The sequence below is a fragment of the Dama dama genome, chromosome 15, assembly GCF_033118175.1.
Source record: "Dama dama isolate Ldn47 chromosome 15, ASM3311817v1, whole genome shotgun sequence".
Lineage (NCBI taxonomy): Eukaryota > Metazoa > Chordata > Mammalia > Artiodactyla > Cervidae > Dama > Dama dama.
In genome coordinates, this window is record NC_083695.1 from 45,834,910 (window position 1) to 45,861,666 (window position 26,757).

Here is a 26,757-nt window from a genome sequence, read left to right on the forward strand (position 1 = left end):
AACATATAAATCAAGCATTTCATCATGGTATTAAAAATAACATCTGAAATGGTGTATTAATGACTGTATAACAGGTTGTTTTAAAGTCTTCTGTAATCAAACATTTCACATTATTTCCAACATGCAGAGAGCATATTTTCACACAAATGTTTGCTTTTGCATTTACTTATGTCTCCACCTTATTCCATTATTTTAGAAAGATTTGAGGTAGATATATAAGAAATTTTTTCTGAATAGTGGGTCATTTCCTTAGGATAGATTCACAGAATGGTAAATAAAATGAAGTTTGGGGTTTTCTGAAAAGAAGGTCTGAAGGAAAGGGGCAGTCTCTGTGGGTCATAGTCACACAGTCATGTCCACCCCAAACAACGAGCAATCATCCCCACATTTTATGGTTCTCCAGAAGGACAAAAAGGTGCCTCTTCAGAGGACTCTGCCATAGTGAGCTGTAATGAAACTGCCTGTCAGTTTTCCTTCAGAACTTGGTGAACCTGCAGCTAAGGTTTGAGAATTCAAATGTGCTCCCTGGGCTGCTACCTCAGTGGGTGTGAGCAGAAAGCAGAAGTGGCCTTGCCTCCCTGTCCCTTCCTCTTCCTTCAGAATCAGGCCAGCCTCTGCAATGGCTCCGGTGCTGGCAGCTTCCCATGGTCTCTGGGGGAGCCTGGCAGTGGGTGACCCTGTGTTGTTTGGGCTACAGGTTCTGTTGGTAGCTGGTGGTGGGGACAGGGACACCTGCCTTCAGAAGCAAGCCCTTCCACTGCCGACTGCACATACTCACAGATGCCCCAACAGGCCAAGGGGGTGGGATCAGCAGTCCCTTTTTAGAGATGTATGGGTGAAGGCTCAGAGAGGCATGACCTGCCCTGTCAGCACTGCTGTTTCCCAGCCTTTATTTCCCTGTCCTCCATGAAGAGTCCTGGCTGTCCTTCTGATGAGTGCTGTGGTCCCTGGGACCACGCTGGCCTGAAGCATGGGAGGAGAAGGCGTTTCTCTCCATTTCCTCCTAATTTCCTATGTGATATAATGGTGGAATCAGCGAGCCTCTGAGATAGTGGTGTGCTGGTAAATGCTAACAACTGGCTCTTGAACACTCTGCCTAAGTTTATTATAAATTTTACTGATGTGTAGCATATAATTTAGAAATAATAAGGAAATATATGATTCTCTATTGCAAATTCTATATGGCCAATTGATTCTTATAGACAACACTCATTAATTTTTGCCAAACTCTTGACTATGTAGCCAAGGTATAGTCTCAGTTTAACCAGTATTTGACAAATGGAGTTGCATCCTGATACACAAGGCTTTACCAAATAATTTCTAGTCATTAAATCTAATATGTAAAACTATTTCTCATCCTCATACAGATTATATTCCTTAAACAATTATCAGATTTAACACTATGTATGTCAGAACTTTTCTCCATTGCCAATGTTCTGAGTGACTTTTGTTGAATTGGATAATCATTTTCAGACACTGGAAAAATATTTTCTCAGTTTTTTTAAGTGCTGTTCACAACATGATAGCTATAGACTCAGCACAATTTAACTTTAATCTACATTACTAATACAGAATGCTGAGCTGGATGAAGCACAAGCTGGAATCAAGACTGTGGGGAGCAATATCAATAACCTCAGATATGCAGATGACACCACCCTTATGGCAGATAGCCAAGAAGAACTAAAGAGCCTCTTGATGAAGGTGAAAGAGGAGAATGAAAAAACTGGCTTAAAACTCAACATCCAAAACTAAGATCATGGCATCTGGTCCCATCTCTTCATGGCAAATAGTTGGGGAAACAATGGAAACAGTGAGCGACTTTATTTTTTGGGGCTCCAAAATCACTGCAGATGGTGACTGCAGCCATGAAATTAAAAGATGCTTGCTCCTTGGAAGAAAAGCTATGACAAACTTAGACAGTGTATTAAAAAGCAAAGACATTACTTTTCTGACAAAGGTCCATGTAGTCAAAGCTATGGCTTTTCCAATAGTCATGTATGGATGTTAGAGTTGGACCATAAATAAAACTGAGAGCCAAAGAATTGATGCTTTTGAACCATGGTGTTGGAGAAGACTCTTGAGAGTCTCTTGGACAACAAGGAGTTCAAACCAGTCAATCCTAAATGAAATCAACCTTGAATATTCATTGGAAAGACTGATGATGAACTTGAAGCTCCAATACTTTGGTTGGCTACCTGATAGGAAGAGCTGACTCACTGAAAAAGACTCTGATGCTGGGTAAGATTGAGGGCAGGAGGAGAAGGGGATGACAGAGGACAAGATGGTTGGATGGCATCACAAACTCAATGGACATGAGTTTGAGCAAACTCCGGGAGATGGTGAAGGAAAGGGAAGCCTGGTGTGCTGCAGTCCATGGGGTCACAAAGAGTTGGACATGACCAAGCAACTGAACAACATTACTAACGCTTTCTCCACTACCGTATTAAGGTCAGTCAACAAAATAATAATTTAAGCACTTGTTGGTAGCATTTTCCAGTTTCCATAGTGTAAATTCTCCTATCATGGCCAGTTTAAAAAATACCAGCATGACATCACTAAGTGCAGAGATAAAGCATGTCCACCACATAGGTGTGTGAGGTACTGGTGACCTCAACAGAACCAAAAGCAAAATGTAACTAAGTGAGTTGATTCTGAGTACTTACTACCTTTGTTTTAAATATAATTTGCCTATTGATAAGTTTATATAACATGTAATTAACTGTGAAGTTTTAATAACACAGGAATATTTTCCTTCTCTCTGAGTCAATTATGTTTTTTGGTTCTAGAGTGAATATTATATTTGAAACCACAATATTGTCAATGTGGTTTATTCATTTTCTAGTTTTCAGAATCGATGTATTGATAAAGCAAGGAAGATTCTTTTAGTTAGCTAACAGAAATATTTTAAACCATGATGATATGAAAACAATGATATAAGAAACAAAAATAAGGGGAGGAGGAAAGAAGAATAGCTAAGCTAGTATCCTTGTCTTGCAGAGCAGTAAACAGTTTTAATTGAGTACATGGAAAAGTGAATACACTGTTCAAAGTCAGAAAGGAAATTATTAGAGGGAATTATAAAAATGCGATGAACAAAGCTGGAAAGGCAACATTTAGAGGAATAAAATAAAAATATAATTACAAATCAGGAAGGCATATAGGAGAGGGAAAAAAATAGTGTAAGCATGCTAATTTTCTTATTTTTCAAGTCTGCAGGTAGGTCTAAAGGTACAGTCTAAAATTAATCCTAAAGGAAAAGTATTAAAGTTGTAATGGTAACCATCAGAAGATCGAAAAGCAATGGCTTCTAGTCATTATTTGGGCAAAGGAGAGAATGGTTATAGACAAAAGGGAAACTACTTTTTATGTTCTTATAAACTGAATTTTACTTCCATGTGTAGGTATAATTTTATAAGTAAAAATTACAAAAAAACAAAAACATAAGTACTGTTAAAAGCGGTGGCTCAGATGGTAAAGAATCTGCCGGCAATGCAGGAGACCCGGGTTCCATCCCCTGGAGAAGGGAATGGCAACCCACTCCAGTATTCTTGCCTGGGAAATCTCATGGACAGAGAAGCCTGGCAGGTCCCAGACCATGGGGTTGCAAAGAGTCAGACATGACTAAATGACTTTCACCGTCACTTTGCACTGTTTAAAAAAAGCAACTTTTGGCCTGGACCCTATATATTTTGAGGTAATCCCTTTTACAGTATAGTTTGCTTTCGACCACATATGCAAACATCCCGAAAGGCCCGAAGTCATATTTAATCCCTCTTTCCAGTCTCCATGGGCTCCACCTTTGCTTGCCAGCCAGGGGGATTCTCTTGTTACACAGGGGAGTGGCCGTACATATTCACAATGTGCTGCGCATTGCACTTGGCCATGTGATGCATTCTTATAAATTATTCTTCATTACCCTAAATTCATGTGCATGAAAAGGAAAGTCCAGGGCGGTTAAACTCCTTACTCCGAGCCCTACGTTTTGGCGGCTTATTATGGCAAGTTCCTGTTTTGGTCATCCCTCCTCCCCTCCAGGAAATGCGGTGCTTCCCTAAATAAGAAGTCCATGCCTCAGGTTCCCACCTTAGAGAACCTCGCGGCTCACAGTACCTCCAGCAGGGGGCAGTATACAGCCTGTAGGAGCGGGGGCTGTTTCCCAGATATTTAGGGGCAGGGCTAGGCGAGGAAGGAACCCCCCGGCCCCTTGTTAGTCCCTTGAGGTCCCTCGAATTGTTCTCTGTAGTCACCCCAAGCAGGGCCCTGGTGGGAAGGGGAGGGTGCCCTGACCTGCCAGCTTTACGCAGTGACGCACATTTAATTTTCAACAACACACAGTCCGTATGACATTGCTATAACTGTCTTCATTTTCAGATGAGGAAACAGCCTGTGATAGCGTTTTCCCTGCTGCGCTTCCCCATCCGCTCCCCAGCACGGTGTGGCTGGTCCTGGACCCGACCCTTCCTCGGGAAGGCCTTGTGGCCGCGGGGAACGATGCTCTGGGAGTGGGGGTGGGGGTCGGGGAGACACAGGGTCCATGTGGCTCAGAGCCTCTGGTGGGACGTGTGGCCGCCCTGCTCCTGCTGCAGTGTGGCGCTCACGCTGATCTCTTCCGCAAGGTCTTGTTCTGCAGGGCACGTCCGGGAGCTGCGCCTGAGCGGAGGCCCCCAGGGGCCGCGGACCACCTGGCAACGCGGCTGCTGAAGCGTGCAGCCAGCCCCATCTGCAGTACCCAGTGCCCGCCTCGTCCACTGTAACCGAAAGTCCCTACTGGAGCGGGCTGTGCCAAAGCACAGGGGCCCCCAGGAAGGCTGTGGAAGCATTGGGGTCTGTGCCCCGTGACAGAGGACACAGGACCCCAGGACTGGCCCTGGGACATGATAAAGCTGCTTCCCTTCCTTTACATCACCTCATCAGTCTTGGCAGGAGCTAGGAGGGAGGCTCCTCCACAGAGAGGCACCCGACCTTGACAGACAAGAGTTCACACCTCCAAGAACGGAAGCTCGCTCGCTCGCTCTGCTCTTTCTGCTCCACCACCCTGCCTCTCAGTGATGTTCTTGGGGGAAGGGTGGGGAAGTGCTGCTAACCTCACCCAGCCCTTCTGAACCCACCAGCCTCAGCCTCCCAGGCCTTGGGCTCCCTCTCCCTCCAGAGTCAGACACGGCAGCATGTCACCCAGCATCTCCTCCAGCTCAAGGAGAAAACATGCTTGGCTGTCTTGGCAGTGACTGGCTGCAGATGGCCGCTTTGGGGTGTGAGCCTCTGGCGGTCACAGATGAGACAGCCTCCCCTGCACCCGCTTCCCCCACCCAGCCTGCGCGCCATTGTAGCCGGGCAGCCAGGTTTGCTCACTGTGAGATGGGCGGGCATTTGCACCACCAGTGATTGTTCTGACCAGGGGCCTGACCCACTGGCCCACAGTGACCTAATCACAGTCACTTCCCAGGTCCCATCCAGGCCACATTTGGTTGGTCCAGGTGTTCACTGATCCACACAGCGATGGAGAGTAGAGAGCGTCTCTGTGAGGCTGGACCTCGTGTGGGGAAGACATGGGGCTGTGTTCTGCTGTGAGTGCCGTGAGCCAGCGAGGGAGCCAGCCAGAGTCCCTCATGTGGAAAGATGCAAAGGGTGGGGGGTGAGAGGACAGCACCTCCTGCTCACGAAGACCAAGCCAGCCGCTCGTTTGGTGCCTCCCACCAAAAACCTACCCAGTAAGTTGTGTAGAAGAAGCACCAAGAATCTAGGTAGCTGGGTGGGGGTTGAGGGGTCAGGGTGTTGAGGACTCATCTCCCATCCAGACCATTCCTAAGGCTTCACTAAGGAGAGTGGGGCAAAGTCTTATCTCGGGAAACTTCTCTTCATTCTCTGCTCCAGCCTCCCTCCAAGATGTCCAAGCCACCACGCCCAGACACCACCGCCCACCAGCGTCCTCATTTAGCATTTGCCCATGGAGTCAGTCCTAGTTCTCAGCCTGGCCTCTGAGGGTGCATATCAGACCCTTGGGTGCCCCTGGTCTGTTTCATCCTACTGGTCACCACCCGGGAGAGCTGAGCATGGTTCCATCCAGTGCCTCCCATAATATCTGCGCTGGGAACACTGGCCTCCTGCACATCCCCGAACCCTTCCTCAGGGTGTCTCCCCCTTCCTGCCCATCTGCTTCTTGGGGAAGAGGGGCCTCCAGGGCCATCTCCCAGAAGTCTCTGTCCTCTTGGTGCCAGGGGAGGTGTTCCTGACTACTTAGACGTGCTTGGAACTTTATTCTCAGGTTACCTAGGTACTCTCCTAGGAGCATTAGAGTTTTAGCTTTTCCTTTTTTTTCTTTTAAAGGTTTTTTTTTTTTTTTTTTTTTGATGGTGGCCCATTTTTCAAGTGGTTATTGAATTTGTTACAATATTACTTCAGTTTTATTGTTTGATGTTTTGATCAGGAGGCATGTGGAATCTTAGTTCCCTAACCAGGGATCAAACCCACACCCCCTGCATTTGAAGGCAAAGTCTCAATCACTGGACCACCAGGGAAGTCTGTAGCCTTTTCATTTCAATCTAAGAAACACCTTGATTTTTTTTTTTTCTATGTGGTATGAGGTAGGAATGAGACTGATTTATTTTTATCATGGAGGTTCATGTTGTTTCTATACTGTTTCTTGAAAAGGTTTCTCATGAATCTTTTCAAAAAGCAGTATTTCACTTTCCTTATTGCCAGAAGCTACAGTCAACTCCAATTTCAAGTCTGGTTCTTCCTGATGCTCTCCCTCTCGTCCCATGAGATCTCCCCGAAAGTCAAGAATCTTTAGGGAGGGCCTAATTTCTGTTAGTGGCACATTAATGGTGTGAGGGCATAAAGTCACTCAGAATTAAACTGAAGTTTCAGCCATCTATTCCTACTTCCCCAAAATAAAACCGTTTTGGCATGACAGATGTGTGGCTGTGCATAGTGGCTGAGATCTGTATGGTGTGTGTGTGTGATATCTGTAAATTCCCTAAAGATAGGCTGGATCTTATCACCCCAACAGCTTGCATCGTGTCAGTCATACGGTGGTGCTGAGGAGACAGAGGTGGAATAAATGGAAGTGTCAACCCTGAGAGGCCTTAACCAATGCCTTACAGAAGCTCACACCCACAGTGATGCAATGCCTTCTCATCCACCAAAGATAAGTAAGGTTACATTTGCAGCAACATGAATGGAACTAGAGATGATCATACTAAATGAAATAAGTTAGAAAGAGAAAGATAAATACCAGGTGATATCACTTATATGTGGAATCTAAAATATGACACAAATGAACCTACCTACGAAACAGAAACAGACTCACAGAGAGAACAGACCTGTGGTTGCCAAGAAGGAAGGCAAGTGGGGCGGGAATGAATTAAGAGTTTGGGATTAGCAGATGCAAGCTATTATATATAGAATGGATAAACAATAAGATTCTACTGGGTATCACAGGGAACCATATTCAATATCCTATGATAAACCATAATGGAAAAATGTTTTTAATGTATATATATATAACTGAATCACTTTGCTATACAGCAGAAATTAACACAAAGTTGTAGATCAACTATACTTTAATAAAAAAAAATTTTTCTTTAAAGAAATATAAGTAAGTTTAGCCTAAAAGTTGTTCTTGGTTTGAAGCTTCCTTGGGGAAGGCATTGCTACCTATCGTTTGTGCCTGTAGAACTTAATCCAGTTTAGGACTTAATCCTGGCAAATTGTTATGCTGATTGAAGTGCATTGAATAGCCTGCATTTAACTGAATCATATCTTCTAATTTTTCTTGATCTTTTTTGATGGGCCCCTTTTGAGTATTATGCCAGTACTGCCTTTGCAGAAAGGATTTATAGATTCCAACCTCCAGCTGTTTTGGAAAATTAAAATTAGAATAGTTGCCCACTTGTAGTTTTCCAATCCTCTCTACCTTTTCCAAGTCTCCCCACATCAGCAGCAGTAGCTAGCATTGTTCCCATGGGCTCCTGGTGTCCCATGGAGGCATTTTCCAGTTGTTCCAGGACTGACACCCTTCATCTCTGAGAAAATACCCTCTTTTTCTGGAGTTCATCATAGTCCTCATGGGGAATGTGGAAATACAACTAGTTTCAAGAAAGTTGCTTTCTCTCCAGGTTTTAAAAAAAAAATACCCCCTTGCTGTGTAAAAAGTCTTCCTTCCTCTTGATCCTAACTTGGTGTAAAAAATACATTGTAATAATGAAATGGCAGAGAGTTTATGATGAATTAAGTGAAAAAAAGACCAAATAGGCTATGAAGTATAATTTAAGACATAATTTTAAATTTATTAAGAAAAAATTGAGATCAAAGAAATACACTCTTGCCAATATGGAAAAATGTTAAGCTGTTCTCAACATGGCTAGTGCTTAGCTGTTTAGGATACTTACAGTATTAATAACTTTTATTTTATTCTCTATTTCTTATACTTTTTTGTATCATGTATAAAATTACAATGGCTTATTTTAAAAGTCAGAAAAATATTATTAATTTTTTTGTACGTTGTTCAGAGTATAGACATAATGTCTTTGAAAAGAGTATGACAGAGTATGACAGAGACTGATAGCCTACCAAAATGCATTCTCCCTTAATAGTAGGTTAAGGCTGACATATTACTGGACTGCCCACTTGAACAACTGTTGTTAAGTTTGCCTCATTCAAGATTGCTCTATCTATCTCTGTTTCTCTAGGATCTAGCTGGGATCTGGCTCCGAATAGATGCTCAGTGTGAGTTTGTTGATTAGAACTGAATTTTGACTTTCTTGACACCTTCATCACAAAGTTATAAATACCACAGTTTTGTTATTACTTAGAGTTTTAAATAAAATAGTATTTCATGTAAAATGTGAAAACCTCACAACAGCTTGTTTCCATTCATTCCATCTTTTGTGCAATTGTTGTCATCTATGTTTCACCTACAATTTCTATGAACTGGAGATGGTATAAATTCCAAAGTACAGTGTTACACTTTTTGATTTAAGCAGTTATAGTCTTTTGAAGAAGTTAAGACAAGAAAAAGTACATAGTTTACATTTGCTCACATATCAGCCATTAATAGTGTTCTTCTTTCCTTTCTGTAGATTCATGTTTCCATCTGGTATCTTTAGCCTCAACAACTTCCTTTAGAATTTCTTGTAGTGCAAATCTTTTGTAAATGAATGATTTCAGCTGTCATCCATCTGGAAATAACTTTATTTCATCCTCACTTTTTTAAGGATAACTGGGTTAACAATTTTTTCCCTCTAGTATACAAGAGATAGCTATCCATTGTTTGATGACTTCCATTGTTTCTGATAAAACATATGCCTAATATTGTTTTTGTTCCCCAATGTGTGATTTCTTTTCTCTAATTGTTAAGATAATTTTTTAAAATTTCTGATGTTCAGGAGCTATCCATTTTGTTCTTCTTGGAGTTTGCTAAGCTTATTATATCTGCAAGTTTCTGTTTTTCAACAAACTGAAAATTTCAAACATTTTTCTTCAAAATTTTTTTTGGTTCTGTTCTCTCTCTTCTTTCTCTCTGGGACTCGCATGTATTATACCATTTGATATTGTCCCAAAGACAACTGAGTGTGTGTCTATTTTTCTTCAGTCTTTTCTCTGTTCAGATTGTTTGTTCAAATATTTGTCCAGATAGTTATGTTCAAATAATTTCTGTTCATCAGTCTTCAATTTCTTTAACTTTTCTTTTTTAAAATTTTTGCCCACTGATCTACTCTTGGGCTATTAGTAAAATATTCTTTTCAGATATGTTTTTCACTTCCAGAATTTACATCCAAATCTTCTTATTATACCTTCCATCTACTTCCTGAAATATCCCACCTTTCAATTATTATGGCCATCTTTTAAGTCATTGAATATATTTGCAATGGCTGCTTTACAGTCCTTATGTGATAATTCCAACATCTGATTCATCTTGGGGTCTATTTCTACTGACAGTTGTTTTTCTTCTTATGAGTCACATTTTTCTGTTCTTTCAGATTTCTACTAATTTTAGTTGTTTGCTGGACAGTGTGGATGCCACATGGAAGGCTGCTGCACTGTTTTCTTCCTTTAAAGAATGATGAGTTTTTTCCTGGTTAACAGTTGAGTAACTGGAATATCCTTTTGGTTTTGCCAGACTTGCTTTTATTCTCTGTTACTGCTCTTTCAGGCTTCCCTGATAGCTCAGTTGGTAAAGAACCTGCCTGCAATGCAGGAGACCCCAGTTCAATTTCTGGGTCAGGAAGATTCAAAGGAGAAGGGACAGGCTACCCACTCCAGTATTCTTGGGCTTCTCTTGTGGCTCAGCTGGTAAAGAATCCACCTGCAATGTGGGAGACCTGGGTTCAATCCCTGGGTTGGGAAGATCCCCTGGAGAAGGGAAAGGCTATCTACTCCAGAATTCTGGCCTGGAGACCCCATAGTCCATGGAGTCACAAAGAGTCGGACACAACTGAGCGTCTTTCACTTTCACCTTTCTTTTCAGTGCTCTTTTGTTTCAAGTAAGAACCTGTTCTAGTTCATGACTCCTACTCTAGGCTCTAGTTCTTAGTTTTCAGATTTGGCTTTTCTGGAGTATAAGATGAAATCTCAAGATGCTCAGGGAGGTCTCACCACCCTGGATGGTATGGAACGCCAGCATAGCTAACAGTGCCTGATCTCTATTACCTCAGTTCTCAGCCTTGGAGCAGGTGATCTCCTCTATGTCTTTTGGTGTCTCACCCCATGCATGTATAACAACCCTTGGTCGAGGCCATACACAGTGAATTCCCATAAAACACACTCTTCTCAGGGCCCTGCTCTGAAAACTCTAACTTCTTAGGAAACCTGGAACTCTCTGACTTAAATCTTTTTAGTGCAAGGATACTACTGCCCCTGGGGCTTCACCTCCATGTACCATGGCAAAAAAGCACCCATAAGAAGAAAGGCAGAGCAACAGGCTCACCTTCTTTGTTTTTCTTATTTCAAGGGTTGGTCTTATGATGCCTGCTATTCAATGCCTGAAACCAATTGTCCTATATATTTGTCCTATTTTAGAGTAGCCTTCGATGGGAGGTTATCTCTTGTCATAACTGGGAGCAGAATATCCTTCCTATTTTTAGATATTTTTTAAAACTACAGAATCTCACATTTCCCCTCAACAAAAATACATATTTCCATGTATGTACATGTTCAGTTCATGGTTGTCCTGGCAGCTTCAGTGCCTAACTAAGCATGGGCAACTCTCTCAGTAATAATAGCACATATTTGTACAGCCATTTTTATTTACTATTTGTTTCTGGCTATGTGGCATGTGGGATCTTAGTTCCCCAACTAGGGATTGAACTTAAACCCCCTTCATTGTAAGTGTGGAGTCTTAACCCCTGGACCAACAGGGAAATCCCCACTACAGCCATATTTAGCATTTAAAAAATCCTCTTACAAATATTACTTCATTTATTCTGTACATGGCATTGGTTCCATTCCACAAATAAGAACCAGACTTGAAGATGTTAATTCCTTTTGGGTAGCAATGAGAATTTCAACCCAGATTTTTTACCCAGAAGCCTAGACTCTACTTATCATTTTAGTCAACAGAAGCAGATATCTCCCTAAGAAAGGGTCTTGCACCAGATGCTGAAAAAATTAACACTTTTCTTCATAATGGTACATAATATAGCACAATGGCTCTTGCATATAGTATAACCATGGGTCTTAATTGGTTGCTAAAAAAATCGGAACCCATTCTGGCTTGACAAGATGATATTTGAGCTGCTCCACACGCCTCTTCCATGTCTCAGGGTCATCTGTGATGCCCTCCTATCTACAACCCTTCCAGTCTTCATTCTAGCTTCCTTTCTACTCATGAATGGTGGAATGAGAAATGAGAACTTGAGCAGAGATATTGGTACCTGTGACTACTGTTGGGGAATGGGTACAAGGTCAACATGGGCATGTGACTAAGGACTTAAACTGGACAAGTCTCCTAGTTTGGTTACTATCTACTGTCAATCTTTACTGGCAAGAGTTGAGATATTACTACAAATGTTTTCATTATTTTAACCCATCTCAGAGCCTTTTTGCCTCCCATAAAAGATGATGTTTCATCACTAATAGTTAGTCATAAATGGTCAGTTTGTTGCGAACTAGAATCAGGTGATGAGCTAGCTTTACGGATCAAGCATTCATGCTAACCACTGCTCTTGCCCATGTGGCCCAGGGAGACATTGTATTCGAATGGACATGCTGGCTGGTCCTACATGGATGATGCTATCAAGAAATGGTATGAAATGATTCAACCTAACAATCCCAAAGGAACAAGAATCTTGATGCTTAATCCTAGAGAATGTTATTCTATGACTTAAACTTTTCTTTCATCATCACTTTAATGTTGCTCACTGTTGGTCATCTGAGGACTCCCTTGATGGGTGGTCCAATTTAGCCTTGAGGATGGAGGAGGAGGGACTCCAAGTAAGAAGCTCCTTCTGGGCCTGAAAGCCTTAGGGAGGAAGATGATGAACTCATGCAATGCCCACAGATGTATTTTAGACACACTTCTAATTAAATTCACCTAAACACCATTATTTGGAGAAAGAAATGGCAACCACTCCAGTATTCTTGCCTGAAGAATCCTTTCAGGCTCCTCTGTCCATGGGATCGCAAAGAGTCGGACATGGCTGAGTGACTAAGCATGAGCATGAAACACCATTATTATCTTTATTTTCCCAGAGGCTCAGAGAGGAGAAGCAGGGCCAAGCAAAGGAGGAAAAGCCCAGCATCACAGCGCAGGGCTGAACAAACTCTGGGTCTACTCTTACTAGCTTTCTCTTTTTTGCCCTTGGCCCCACCCAGCACTGCTTAACCATACTGCCCCAAGTGGCCTTTCTGCAGGGGCCAAGTCACCAGTCAGAACTCAGGCAACGCTGCTGATGGCTGGGAAGTGGGCAGAGTCAGGCATCTGCCGACTCTCCACTTCTGCTTTCTCCAGGAAATGAGCAGAAACCCAGTGATTCATAGTGAAACGCAGTTAAAGACTGAAGATTCTGAGCTGGGTCCTCTTCCCCTAAGCCTGAGGGGGAGGTATGGGGGCGCCCATGCCATCTGACATCTGCAGGCCCTGACGGATACACTCCAGGTAGGTAACCCTGTCCTTGGCCATGCCAGGCCAGCCTAGAGGTGGGCATGGGTGTCCTGTCTTCCAGGTCAAGCCGACTGGCCGCCTCCTGGAAAGCTGAGCATGGGAGCGCGTGTGACCACAGTGCCTGATCTGAGTTTGTGGATGTGGGAGAGGAGATAAGCTGAGGAACAGGAAGTGTGTGTAGGACACGGGGCACATATGCTTAGGGCTCCTCCAATGTCTGAGTCTACCGGGGTGTCCCACTGTTGGGATGTCTTACTGTTGGGGTGTCTGTCGCTGTTGGGCTTTGCTGAGCTGGGCCAGGCTCCAGCACTGTTCCTCACCCTCCTACCTCAGGTCAAGCCCATTCTCAGGGTTCTGCTAAGGAACATGACCTCCCACACCTAGGTGAGGCTGGATACGGGCCTGTGTGAACCAAATTTGGAGTGAGAGGGCCGGCCACGAGACCCTCTTTCCACCTGCTGTGTGGGTCTCTGAAAGACGCTGAACAGTGGGGGTCACTTCAGACTGGTCACCAAGAGAGATGGCTCCGACCTGGCCCTGTGGTTACTCCTAGGGGTCTGATAAGTAGGTGCCCCTTGGGGCTGCCCTTCCCTCACCTGGTTTACTGCATTAAAACCTTAGAAACATCAGTATTTTTGAATCAGCAGGACCACAGGGGTTCAAGAATTAAATCTTTTCTTCCCACCTAAAGTTGCATCTTACAGAACACACAACCAATCCTTTGTCCGGACCTCTCTGAACCATGAGGAGTTACTCTGGTAACTAAGAAGTTCACATGTTACCTTTGCCATAAAGTTTCAACTTTGATATGATTTTCTGCATAGTCATCCATTTAATTGGTCAACAAATATTTATGGAGAGCCACTTCCTGCCAGACGGCTTCCAGTCACTTCCTAAAGACAGCTAGGTCAGTGGTCAGGGGTGGGTGGTGCTGGGTGCCGCAGGCTCCAGTGGGTTGGAGAGCAGAGGATAGGGAGTGGGGGTCAGGAAGCCCAGGAAGGCACAGGTCTTCTAAGTGGAGGCTGAAGGAAGGGAGGGCCTGAGCCAAGTGTGTTTCTGAGCTGTGCTCTTGGCAGAGGGACCCGAGAAGGTCAAGGTGCAGAGGAGGAGGACTGGTGGAGGCCAGAGTGGCAGACAGGGGTAAGGAATATGCCACGTGACCCGGCCAGAGAGGGCTGGGGTGGGGTCAGGTCAGGGAGGGCCTTCCTGTCCAGTGTGAGGACCTGGGCGGTAGTCCCCCAGACTTGGGAAGTCTTGAAATAGTGAGTAGATAGAAAGGAAAATTTAGAGAACATATGTAAACTGTAAGCAATGAAAATGGCCCTGTGTGTTGTCACCTTAGTTTTGCTTCAAAGAGCGCCAGCATCTGTGAAGCCATCTGCGTGCTCATCCTTCTCTCTCTTCAGAGAAAGCTGTGGTTCTGAATTTTGGGCTTATTGTTCTTTTTGCTTTTCCTTTCAATTTGACCTTGTATATTTAAACTGCTAAATATGTTATTTGCTTTCTCATGGCTGTGGACTTTATCGATAGTAATTAAATATTCTTTTAAGATTTGCTAATTTCATCAACATTATGGGTCGACATTTCTTCATATTACTGAATATGTCTCTAATGCACTCATGTTTGTTGCTGGATGTGCTAAGTTGCTTCAGCTGTGTCTGACTCTTTGCGACCCTGTGGACTGTAGCCTGCCAGGCTCCTCTGTCCATGGGATTCTCCAGGCAAGAATACTGGAGTGGTTTTCTATGTCCTCCTCCAGGGGATCTTCCCGACCCCAAGGATCAAACCTGTGACTCATGTCTCTTGCATTGGCAGGTGGGTTCTTTTACCACTAGCACCACCTGGGAAGCCCTCTTATTGCTGGATAGTATTCTGTTATACACGAATATACCTCAGTATACTGCAGTGGGCGCTTGGGATACTCCTAGGGTATTTTTTTTTTTTCTATTATAAGTTGTTTGGTGCTGTTAGCACCAGTAAGCACTGCTGGGACTCTCCTTTGTGCATATATCCTGTGGTGCATGTGCAAGAATTCTCTAGGGTACATATCCTAGAAGTAGCATTGGTGGGTTGTAGGGTATATAAATCTTCAGCCTTATTGGATAATAGTGAAACCTCTTTCAAGTTGATTGTAACACTACCTACCCATCAGCAATATGTAAAAGTTTCTCTTGCTTTACATCTTCACCAACATTTGATCTTGTTGGAATTTTATACCGATTCAGAGCAAATGAAAAGCCCTCTGTGTTTTAAATTTGCATTTTCTGAAATACTAAGTTTGGTCATCTATTTATATCCTCCTTGCCCATTCTAAATTCTTTTTCCTGTTCAAATCTTTTTCTCTATGGGGTCATCTGTCTTTTATCTTATTGGTTTTCTGTAATGCAGTACATATTCTGATGTTAATTCTTTGTTATTTATGTATGTTGTAAATGCTTTTCTCTTGTTTGTGCCTTGTCTCCTTATGTTATTTGTGATTTCTATTAATGATTGAATTTCTTAGTTTCAAACAAGCTTAATTTACCCATCTGTTCTTTTATGATATATACTTGTATATTATCTAAGAGATTCTCCTCCACTGCAAAGTCATAAAATTATTCTTTTTTATTATTAAATTAAAAAAATAATTTTGCCATTCATATTTAGTCTTTAGTCCTACTTAGAAATGATTATTCTGTAGGGTGTGAGGTAGTGGGTAAAGTTTTATTTTACTTAGTCCTTTCCATATGGATAACCAAGAGTGTTAGCTCCATAAGTCAAAAAGCCATTCTTTAGTCACTAATCTATAACAACTCTGTTGTAAATCAAGTTGGCATGTGTAGTGGGTCTGTTCTTGAGCTCTCTTCTGTCATTTGTTTTTCTACACTTTGCCAACACTGAATAATATTATTAACTAGAAGCTTATAGTAAGTTTTGGTATCTGGAAAGTGTCACCTCATTTTTTCTTATTCTTTCATTCTATCTTGACATATTGTTTCCTTCTTTATTAATGTGAATTTTAGAAACAGCTTCTTAGTTTCAATAAAAAAGTTCTGTTCAGATTTTATTAGAAATGTAATTTGAAGAGAAGTTATATCTTTATGAAAATGACTCTGTCAATTCATGAATATTGTTTGTCTCTTTTATAAAATCAGTGCATACTTTGCCTAGATTTATTCCTAATTGGTTTGTTTTTTATATTATTGCCCTTGTCTTCAAAAATATGTTTTTTTGATTCTTGCTGATACATGCTCCCTTGAAGAAAAATCACTTTCTGTGGGTAACAAAGGAAGAAGAAATATTATCAGTTAAGAGGCTGTTGTTATAACCCAGGCTGAAGGTAACAGTGGTTTGCCCCAAAGTGATAGTAACAGAGGTAATGAGCAGCAATGAGAGTGGTGAGATTCTAGATATTTTTTTGAGCGAGATTTAACAATGTTGCAAGTGTTGGGTGTAGAAGAGAGAAGTTAAAGATGAGTCTAGAGCAACAGAGAGAATTTAATTGTCAAGGAACATATTTGCAAGGTGGTGATTATTCCAGAATATCAGTTTGAACATATAAAGATGGGGATGACAATCAGACATCAAGTGGAGGAATGAATTCTTGGCATCATCTCCCTCAAGTGGCCCTTTGGTAGAAATCAAGGCCATGTGGCCACTTGGGAGAAGGGTTGTTGTTACATCAAACAAACAAACATTGGAGTTTAGTGCAGAGAAAGGTTTATTAATCAAGGAGGTGCTCACTCAGAAGACAGGAGTTCTAGGCTTGTCTCAAATTCATCTTGCTAACTGGCTGGTGCACAAGGTTTTTAAAGGCAAAAAAAAGTAAAAGGGAGAGGGTAGTAGGACATGTGATCAGCTCATGAACCTTCTTCTGATTGGCTGGTGGTGAGGTAACAGGGTGATGTTTTGAACATCTCAGTCATCAACCTTCTAGTTCCAGCCAGTCTGGGGTTTACATGCCCAGCATGCGGTTACCATCCCCCACCGGGGGTGGGGGGGTGGGGATGGTCCTTAGTTTCAACAGAGCAACTCAAAGAGATGCATCAGATTGTTATCTATTTCTCTTCGGGGGAACTTGGAGTCCTCTGACTCTGTTTTCCTAATCATTAACTGCATGAGTCTGCTTTTTGGAACACACAGAAGGCTTAGGAGAATAAAGTCTTTTTTTCTCACTGTAAAGAAGACATGAGGGACATGGAGGGTCTTCTTTACCCATAGGGCCCTGTAGAGTCCTGCTTGGTTTCAATTCCCCTTTTCATTTGCTACTCTTCAGTCCTGAGGGGAACAGGTGCTGGACAAGATCTTTCTTATTTTCTTTCAAATAAAGTTTTGGATAAAGGGGTTAATGGTAAACTCATCAGAGGAACTTGATTTTAAGGGGACTCAGTTTCAGGAGGCGAGATATTTTGTGCAGGAGAGGAAGGGGGAAGATGAGCACCTCAGAGGTCCTTGAGCCACACTGTAGAGCTCACATCCATTTTATTTACAGCTAAAGCCTTACTTTGGTTGTCTCCCTCCAAAGGTCCTGCAAACTATCAAAATGTCCCTGCATTTTACATGGGAAATGATGTCTCTGTGTAACATTTCTAAGCCCTTCTTACACTGTTAAACACTTAAGTCTCAAAGTCCAGACCTACGTTGTCCAATACAATAGCCTGCAGTCATCCCTGAAAAGTGGCCAGTCTGAGCTGAGATGTGATGTAAGTTATAAAATGCACCTTGGATTTCAAAGATATTACAAACAAAGAACAAAAGAAATATAGACTATCTTTACTTGAAAATATTGATAACATACTGAAATGATAATACTTCAGATATATTGCCTTAAATAAAATATATTTTAAAATATATTTAAATAAAGAGATTTAATTAATTTAATCTATTTATTTTTACTTTCTAAATGTGATTGCCCCCAAATTTAAAATTACACATGTGGCTTGAATTTGTGGTTGGTTTTATATTTCTGCTGGGAAGCACCCTTCAGAGAAATGATATTTCTTGTTCCATGGCTAAGACTTTCATGAGGAAAATGGTTCAAGAAGGATGGGAAATTAGAGAAGTGAAAAGTCCCTCATCCTAAATAATTCCAAGGAGAAAGTATGGAGGATAAGAAGAATGGATTTAGTACTTACAATAAGCCAGACATTGGGTAGGGCACTGGTATTTGCAATCTCATTTGATCCCCACAGTGAGATCAGTTTCATTACTCCCATTTTACAGATGAAAAAATGGAGGCTCAGAGGTAAAGTCCTTTACCCTCAGACATTAAATGCCTTGATTGGAATTTGAACCTAGATCCACCAGATGTTAAAGTCTGTGTGCTTTGCCTTAGCTACCACTAAAAAGCTGATGGAACATTTCTAGAAAGATGTAGTCAGTGTGTGGCAGAAGTGTGAAAACTGCTCTTCTCTCTTGGGCAATGGCTAATCCTTCTTTTGAAAATTCATCTTCATAGATAATTTACAGCAAACAAAGAGATTGTGAGGGGATCTTTCCTCTCAGCCCTGCCTATAGCAACAGTGGAGATGCCCTCAGCATCCTGTTCATAGACAGTAAGAGAATCAGTTATGGGGAATCGACCAAGAATCCTTCTCCATTAATAAATCTCATAATTTAAGGAGAAGGGCAACATAGAATATATTTATGGTATGATGAAAGGCACGTACTGCATTAAGACTTGGTACATAAATTACAAGTAACATATGCTTGGATGTGAAAAGTGGTATACAAAAAAAAGGGCAGGAAACACTTGTTGATTTTTGTATTTTCAATATTAAGAATATAGCCCAAGTAGCACCCCAATGTCAGCTTTTTAAAGGATATGCACAAAATACGATATAAAGAGATGTACTGTCAAAGACGAAAAAGAGAAACACACACACGAAGAAACTGTGTTAATAGGATGGTCAGAGCATGTCAGGAGTTAATAATGCTGAAACGCTACCGTGAGCGCTAAGGGCTTTCCCCCGAGCTCTTTGAGCGTGGACCAGATAAAGTTGAGAGTGGCGCCAGGTGCAGAAACCAGGTGGTCCCGGGGGCGGGGGTAGTAGGGATGGGGCAGCTGGGAGACAAGTGTATTAAAGGCAGGGCCTAATAACATGCAGCGTCCTTTAGAAGCTGGTGGAAGGCAGTGATAGAAGAGGGCGCAGCAGCCCAAACTGGGGAGGGTGGAGTCACGCAGCTCCAGGCTCCTCCGCAGGTGCGGAGGCTCCCAGGGTGCCGGAGAGCCTGGCGTCCTGCGCAGGCTTCCTTTGGGTAGAGCGAAGGGGGAGAAAAGAACCAGCACAATGAGGGTGGGCAAATATCCAGACGTTCAAAAGAAATAAAAAAAATCAGAACCCACAGTCTGTTATTTTACTTCAGGTTTTCCTTGCATGCACCTGTCTCCCGGAAGCATTCCATTATATAAGTGACATATTTACCACACCAGGGGAACTGAAATGGGTCCAAGGCTCCGTCTTGCGCCTGGGGTGAGAGTGGGAGTGCAGTTACCCTGCAGAGTGATTCTACTGCTTCCCCTTGTGTGAAGGGACCCCTCTCCCAAAACCTGGCTACAATACCACCTCCCTCCCCAGAAAAATGTCTTTCCTCACGTGATTTTAAATGTCTGAATAGTATCATTTTTGATGTGTGTGTTTAATACCACCCCAACATGAAATAAATTATTGTGACATTTTTATATGGATAAAAATTTAAAATTGAGGAAATGCAGGAATGAGTAGGAGAAAGTGTCTTCATGAATAAGGTCAACACAAGGAGAAAAGTGGTAAGTGCAGCAGTTGCAGGCAAAAGGTACTGAGTGAAAATGATGAATTTGGGAATTACATAATGTGGACTTTTACCCTGTCTGACCTCACAAATCATGTCTAATCACAGTGACTTTCACTCTCAGGCTCCCCTTTCATCTGTAGGTTATCTTTTTTCCATTGTGTAGCCTTGCTTCCTTTGTCACAGATGAATTGACCATAGGTGCATGAGTTTATTTCTGGGCTTTCTATCATGTTCCATTTATCTATATTTCTGTTCTTGCGCTGGTACCTTACTGTTTGCTTCCCAGGTGGCGCAGTGGTAAAGAATTCACCTGCCAATGCAGGAGACGCAAGAAATGTGGCTTTGATCCCTGAGTTGGGAAGATCCTCTGAAGTAGGAAATGGCAACCCACTCCAGCATTCTTGTCTGGAAAATTCCATGGGCAGAGGGGCCTGGTGGGCTACGGTCCATGGGGTTGGGAAGAGTTGGACATGACTAAAGTGACTTAGCACACACACACACACACACACACACACACACACACACACACACACACACATTAAATCTGTAGATTGCCTTGGGTAGTATAGTCATTTTGACAATATTGATTCTTCCAAACCAAGAACATGGTATACATCTTTCCATCTGTTTGTGTAATCCTTGAAAGAATTTTTTTATTAAATGAATTCCATGAGACTTAAGAGATGCTTAATTTCTTACAAGTCAGGAATGCATACCTCCAGGTATGTTTGAAAGTTTAATGAGCTGTTTTTGTGTTTATTTTCTGACCAAATAATACTTAAAATTTAATAAGCTAAACAGGCCGATTATATGAGCTGACCAATCCTGGAAATATTTCATCTCTCACCTGAACATGTGGCCTGAGAATAAGGATTCTGCAAAGTCCCCAGAGATGTCACCCCCCCAGGGAGTCCAGAGGGTGAGGAATGGGATGGGGACAGCTCAGGATCAGGAGACCTTTGTGCCCTAGCCTCTGCCCACACTCTCCACCCTACTCCTACCCTGCATCCCTCACAGTGGCACAAACCACCCGTGTTTCAGCCTCACGTCTCTCATCTCTCGTCCCCTTGTGTGCCCTTCCCCAGGAACAATTCTCTCTAGCCTCTCCACAGTCTTGCTTCTCCTTCCCTTATGTTCCCTCTCCCAAGACTCTGTTTCTGTGAACACTCTCTTACTTCTCCCACCTTCACCACCTGTCCATTATCCCCAATAACCAGCTCCTTTCCTCTGTGCCCTTAGTGCTGGATTCCTCTCCAAAGGATATATTTCAGACATTGTATCATAGCATCCTTCTCCCTGCCTCCTGTTCCCCACAGGCTCTGAGCACTGGGTTTGGGGGAGGGGGCAGGGGCTGGGCCCTTTGGGCAGGCCCAGCATCTAGAAGCGAGTCTCTGTATGCCATCTGTGATGCTCCCTGCTGAGAGCTCCACAGGGACTCCCATGACACTGCATGGGATGAGGGCCATGTCCATGTCCACACTGGCATTAGAGGTCCTTTTGCAACATACACCCTCACCCCATCCCTGCTCCCCGTGATGCAGCCTTGAACCCTACCCACATCCCTGAACACACATGCTGCCGGGAGTGTTCATCTGTTTTGCTTCAGATACACCTCCTCCTTATCCCTCAGTGCCCATCCCAGGTGCAGTCCATCCTGAGAAGCCCTTCCAGACCACCACACCCCTCTCTGGGCTGGGCCATGAGCCTCTTCTGTGCCCCACAGCCAGGCACCTCCCTGCCCAGCTCCTACCCTGCTGTGTCTGCTTCCTCAGTGCTTCCTTGACTGTGAGGTGGACCAGGGTGTGGACCAGGGGTGATTCTGCTTCTTGTACGTTTAACAGTCAAACAGCCCACCATGCAGAGAGAGCTGAGTAGAGCTGCAGCTCTGGTGGCTAGCCTGGAGGGTGAGTGATTAACACTGGGTGTGCCTGGAAACTGTGGCTCCCAGAGAGTAGCTCTACCCTGGGGAGACGGCAAAACTAGAGGGTCCCCTTCTGGGCCTGCTCACCTACAATGTGAGGGGGCCCGAAGGCAGTATGATGCTAAACCTCCTATGCCCAAGGGTCAGTGGCAACTCTGCAAGACCAGCCAGAGCACCCCTGCAGTGCTGGCAGTAACAGTGTCCAGCGGGTACCTGAGGTGCCCCTGAGGTCTGTTGTTACCACTGTTAGCCACTGTGTCAAGCCAACCTAGAGTGATGAAAGGAGGGGAGGACTTTGGAGTAAAAAAAGCCTGCATTTGACTTTGATTCTAACACTTATTAGCAGTTTGATTTCAGATAAGTTACCTGTTTTTCTCTGAGTCTTGCCCTCCCTGTCTGTATAATGGACACAATAATACTTCCTTTACAAATTTTCTAAGATTAGGGAACTCTGATGGCCTGTTAGGTGCTCACTCAGTTATGGCCATTTCTTACTTAGGCAGCATCTCCTTACGTTCCAGTAGAGGGTAAGCCACAGATAAACTCCCTTGCTGAGGAGGCTCCTGGTTACAGGAACTGGGCTGCTTGTTCACCAGCCCACATCTTTGTGCTGGCAATGGTTGCTCAGGGGAACTGCTCCCTGGCCATTTTTGGTAATGTGGAAGTCAGTACACATACCGAGATATAAAACTAGGTCCCTTCCCCAGCACACTGTGAGTTCCTATATTTTATTGCTGTTTCAAAAACCACAGAGGTGTGTGCTGGCCAGGAGTGCACGGAGTGGAATCAAAAAAAGGAAGTGTTGAGAGCCATGGGAGGTGTCGCCTCACTTGCCTGATTCCTGCCAATCAAGTCCCCATCTTAGTCTTCAAGGGAATTCTTGTACTTCTGGAAATAACCTGAGTGGCCTTCTTCTCTTCTTGAGTCATATGACACAGGAGATAGGGCCCAGGGCTCTGCTGTTTTCCACCTGCTGGTACTCTTCTCCCTTGGCTGATGTAAGAGGAGGGGACTCTTGCTAACTGGAGAGGGTGGGGGCCACACCAAGGTGATCACTAGTCCTTGCTGCGAGATCATCTTTTCTCTTGTCTTTCCCTGTTCCAAGTCTGGCTTATGCCAGCTAGGAATAACCATTCTAGATTCATGTTGCTGTGTTCTCTTTTTCTAGATGTTTAAGATCTATTATTTAGAACTCCACATCTGTGTCAGCCACTAGAACTTGGCTAAAGCGTGATTTTCCCATCATGCCTGCATTCAGCCCTCTCCTGTCTGGGGACTCCTCTGTTGCTCTCATGGAGCTTGGGGAGCCCAGGGTTCTGGTCAGACTCTTTAGTCTGGTTTGTACAGATCAGATTGGGATGCTGGTGAAACCCTCTTTGAGCGGCAGCCTCAGTAGAATGAGCAGGTGAAGGGCCTAAACCCTTAGCCTCTAACTTCTCTACTGGTGTTCCTTCCATCTGCATATTTATTGTTTTGGGCTCCAAAATCACTGCAGGTGGTGACTGCAGTCATGAAATTAAATTAAGTCATGCTTCTTAGAAGAAAAGTTATGACCAAGCTAGATAGCATATTAAAAAGCAGAGGCATTACTTTGCCAACAAAGGTCCGTCTCAGTTCAGTTCAGTTCAGTTGCTCAGTCGTGTCCGACTCTTTGCAACCCCATGGACCACAGCACACTAGGCCTCCCTGTCCATGACCAACTCCCGGGGTTTACCCAAACTCATGTCCATTGAGTCGGTGATGCCATCCAGCCATCTCATCCTCTCTCGTCCCCTTGTCCTCCTGCCCTCAATCTTTCCCAGCATCAGGGTCTTTTCAAATGAGTCAATTCTTCACATCATGTGACCAAAATACGGGAGTTTCAGCTTCAACATCAGTCCTTCCAATGAACACTCAGGACTGATGTCCTTTAGGATGGACTGGTTGGATCTCCTTGCAGTCCAAGGGACCCTCAAAAGTCTTCTCCAACACCACAGTTCAAAAGCATCAATTCTTCAGTGCTCGGCTTTCTTTATAGTCCAATTCTCACATCCATACATGACTACTGGAAAAACCATAGCCTTGACTAGATGGACCTTTGTTGGCAAAGTAATGTCTCTGCTTTTTAATATGATGTCTAGGCTGGTCATAACTTTCCTTCCAAGGAGTAAGCGTCTTTTAATTTCATGGCTGCAGTCACCATCTGTAGTGATTTTGGAGCCCAGAAAAATAAAGTCAGCCACTGTTTCTACTGTTTCCCCATCTATTTGCCATGAAGTGATGGGACCGGATGCCATGATCTTAGTTTTCTGAATGTTGAGCTTTAAACCAACTTTTTCACTTTCCTCTTTTACTTTCATCAAGGGGTTTTTTAGTTCTTCTTCACTTTCTGCCATAAGGGTGGTGTCACCTGCATATCTGAGGTTATTGATATTTCTCCAGGCAATCTTGTACTTCCTCCAGCCCAGTGTTTCTCATGATGTACTCTGCATATAAGTTAAATAAGCAGGGTGACAATATACAGCCTTGACGTACTCCTTTCCCGATTTGGAACCAGTCTGTTGTTCCATGTTCAGTTCTAACTGACCTGCATACAGATTTCTCAAGAGGCAGGTCAGGTGACCTGGAATTCCCATCTCTTTCAGAATTTTCCACAGTTTATTGTGATCCACACAGTCAAAGGCTTTGGCATAGTCAATAAAGCAGAAATAGATGTTTTTCTGGAATTCTCTAGCTTTTTTGATGATCCAGCGGATGTTGGCAATTTGATCTCTGGTTCCTCTGCCTTTTCTAAAACCAGTTTGAACATCTGGAAGTTCACGGTTCATGTATTGCTGAAGATGTCTAGTCAAAGCTATGCTTTTTCCAGTAGTCATGTATGGATATGAAAGCTGGACTATAAAGAAAGCTGAGTGCCAAAGATTTGATGCTTTTGAACTGTGGAGTTGGAGAAGACTCTTGAGAGTCCCTTGGACTGCAAGGAGATCAAACCAGTCCATCCTAAAGGAAACCAGTCCTGAATATTCATTGAAAGAACTGATGCTGAAGCTGAAACACTTTGGCTACCTGATGTGAAGAACTGATTCATTTGAAAAGACCCTGATGCTGGGAAAGATTGAAGGTGGGAGGAGAAGGGGACGACAGAGGATGAAATGGTTGGATGGCCTCACTGACTCGATGGACATGAGTTTGAGTAAGTTCTGGGAGTTGGTGATGGATAGGGAAGCCTGGTGTGCTGCAGTCCATGGGGTCGCAGAGTCGGACATGACTGAGCAACTGAACTGAACAGAACATCTCCACATATGTGTTTTTTCATGTCAGTTTGATGGACATGTGATTTACATACAATATTTTATCCCTTGCAATGTGCCCTTTGGAGACACATACTCAGTTGTGTGACCACCACCGAGGTCAAGATATAGAACTTTTCTCCCACCCCAGACGTTCCCATTGCCCTTTGGAGCCACCCTCCGATCTGAAATCCCTGGCAAGCACTGATCTATCTTCTGTCCTTGAAATTTTGCCTTTCCAGAGTGGCATATAAATGAGGTAAGGCAGTGTGCAGCATTCTGGCTCCTGTTACTTGGCATAAGGTCTTCACGACTCATCCAAGTTGCTGTGGGTCTAAAGTGTGTTCCTTTCTACTGCAGAGAAGCATCCCACCATACAGAGATATGTGTTTCTTTATTCACTCACCCCTTGATAAAAATTTTGCAGTATTTCCGGGTTTTGGCAGCTATGAATAGACCTACTATAAACATTCATGTATAGGTTTTTAAATAAACATCAATTTTCATTCCTCTACGGTAAATACCCAGGAAGGTAATGGGCGAGAATATGTTTAACTTTCTCAGAAATTGCTGAGAAATCCAAAGTGGCCGCACCATTTGCATTCACAGTAGCGAGAGTGATAGTTGCGGTTGCTCTGCATCCTTGTCAGCACTTACCGATTTTGTTCGTTTTTTAAAAGACATTCTCATAGATGTGTCCTGGTATATCAGCGTGGTTTTAGTCTACCTTTCTCTAATGCTGATGTTCTTATCCGCCTCAGTGCTTTTGATTAACAGTAGGCTGTGGAGTGAACAGAGCATCCTTGTTATTGGAACTTCTGCTCACCCCTCCCTATTTTCATTTGCTTGTAAGCTCTCCTGTTAATATGAAATGGTGGGGATGGAAGTGAGGCTGAGCCCCACCCTGCAACTGATTTTGGAACAATATTGGTTTTGTGATTTTTTTCTCCTGAGAGCTCCAGGTTGAGGCCAGGCTCTTGCGGACACAGGAGCAAGAGCATTTGGATCTGCTGACATACAATGAGGAACTGACTTTTGAATGGAAGGGAAAGCAGGTCGTTTGCAGCAGTTACATGTAAAGTTGCTGTTCTGTTCTCTGTTACCTGGTTTAGAGGCTCCCCCAGCTCCGGGACCTGGGGACCATGCCCGTGATGTGGATGGTAATAGGTGTGCCTCTGCACTGGGGGGTGTGCAATCCAGAAAGGGTTAACAGTCATACAGGCTGACAAGAAATGGGGGGCACTTCAGTCTTGAATTTTATCTTAGCAACTCTGTCACTAGGTCTGAGCTTCCACATAGAATGCAGTGAGTCCCAGGTTTCTTCTGACCTACCCTGTTGGAGGGTGGCTCCACACACCTTCTTGCTCCATTTCCTCCAGAATAGCTTCCCGGCATTTTAACTCCCAGGGCTGCTAAATCAAATATAACATCCTGAGACTTCAACCCATTGGCAAATCATCCCACAGGAAGTCAGGGATGAAGCTGAAGGTGGGTTGAGCAAGCCAAGTGTCAGTCACCCAGATGATTCTTCAGGCTCCAGATGTTGGCCTCCTGCATAGCAGCTGTGAGCAGGATGCCCTGGATGCTTCGCTTCTGAGACATTATAAAGCTCCGATGATGCTAGGGATCCATGCAGGATAGGTGGACACTCCCAGCCCCAGTGTCCCTGAGGTCATAGGGAATTCCCCTTCTCAGGTCACTGCAGACTTGTC

At 43.5% G+C, this 26,757-nt stretch overlaps 1 protein-coding gene across 5 annotated transcripts in view; it reads left to right on the forward strand.

Annotated features, from left to right (window-relative positions):
• The first annotated feature begins 12,939 nt into the window (after positions 1-12,939).
• The window catches only part of WDFY4 (WDFY family member 4), a 255,678-nt gene continuing 241,860 nt past the window's right edge, over positions 12,940-26,757 (forward strand). For 3 of the 5 annotated variants that reach the window (XM_061161997.1, XM_061161998.1, XM_061162002.1), the window contains exon 1: positions 12,941-13,096. The gene's annotated coding sequence lies outside the window, so the exon portion shown is untranslated. Of the gene's footprint in view, positions 13,097-26,757 lie in introns of all 5 variants that reach the window. The other 2 variants (XM_061161999.1, XM_061162000.1) reach the window with 1 other exon arrangement.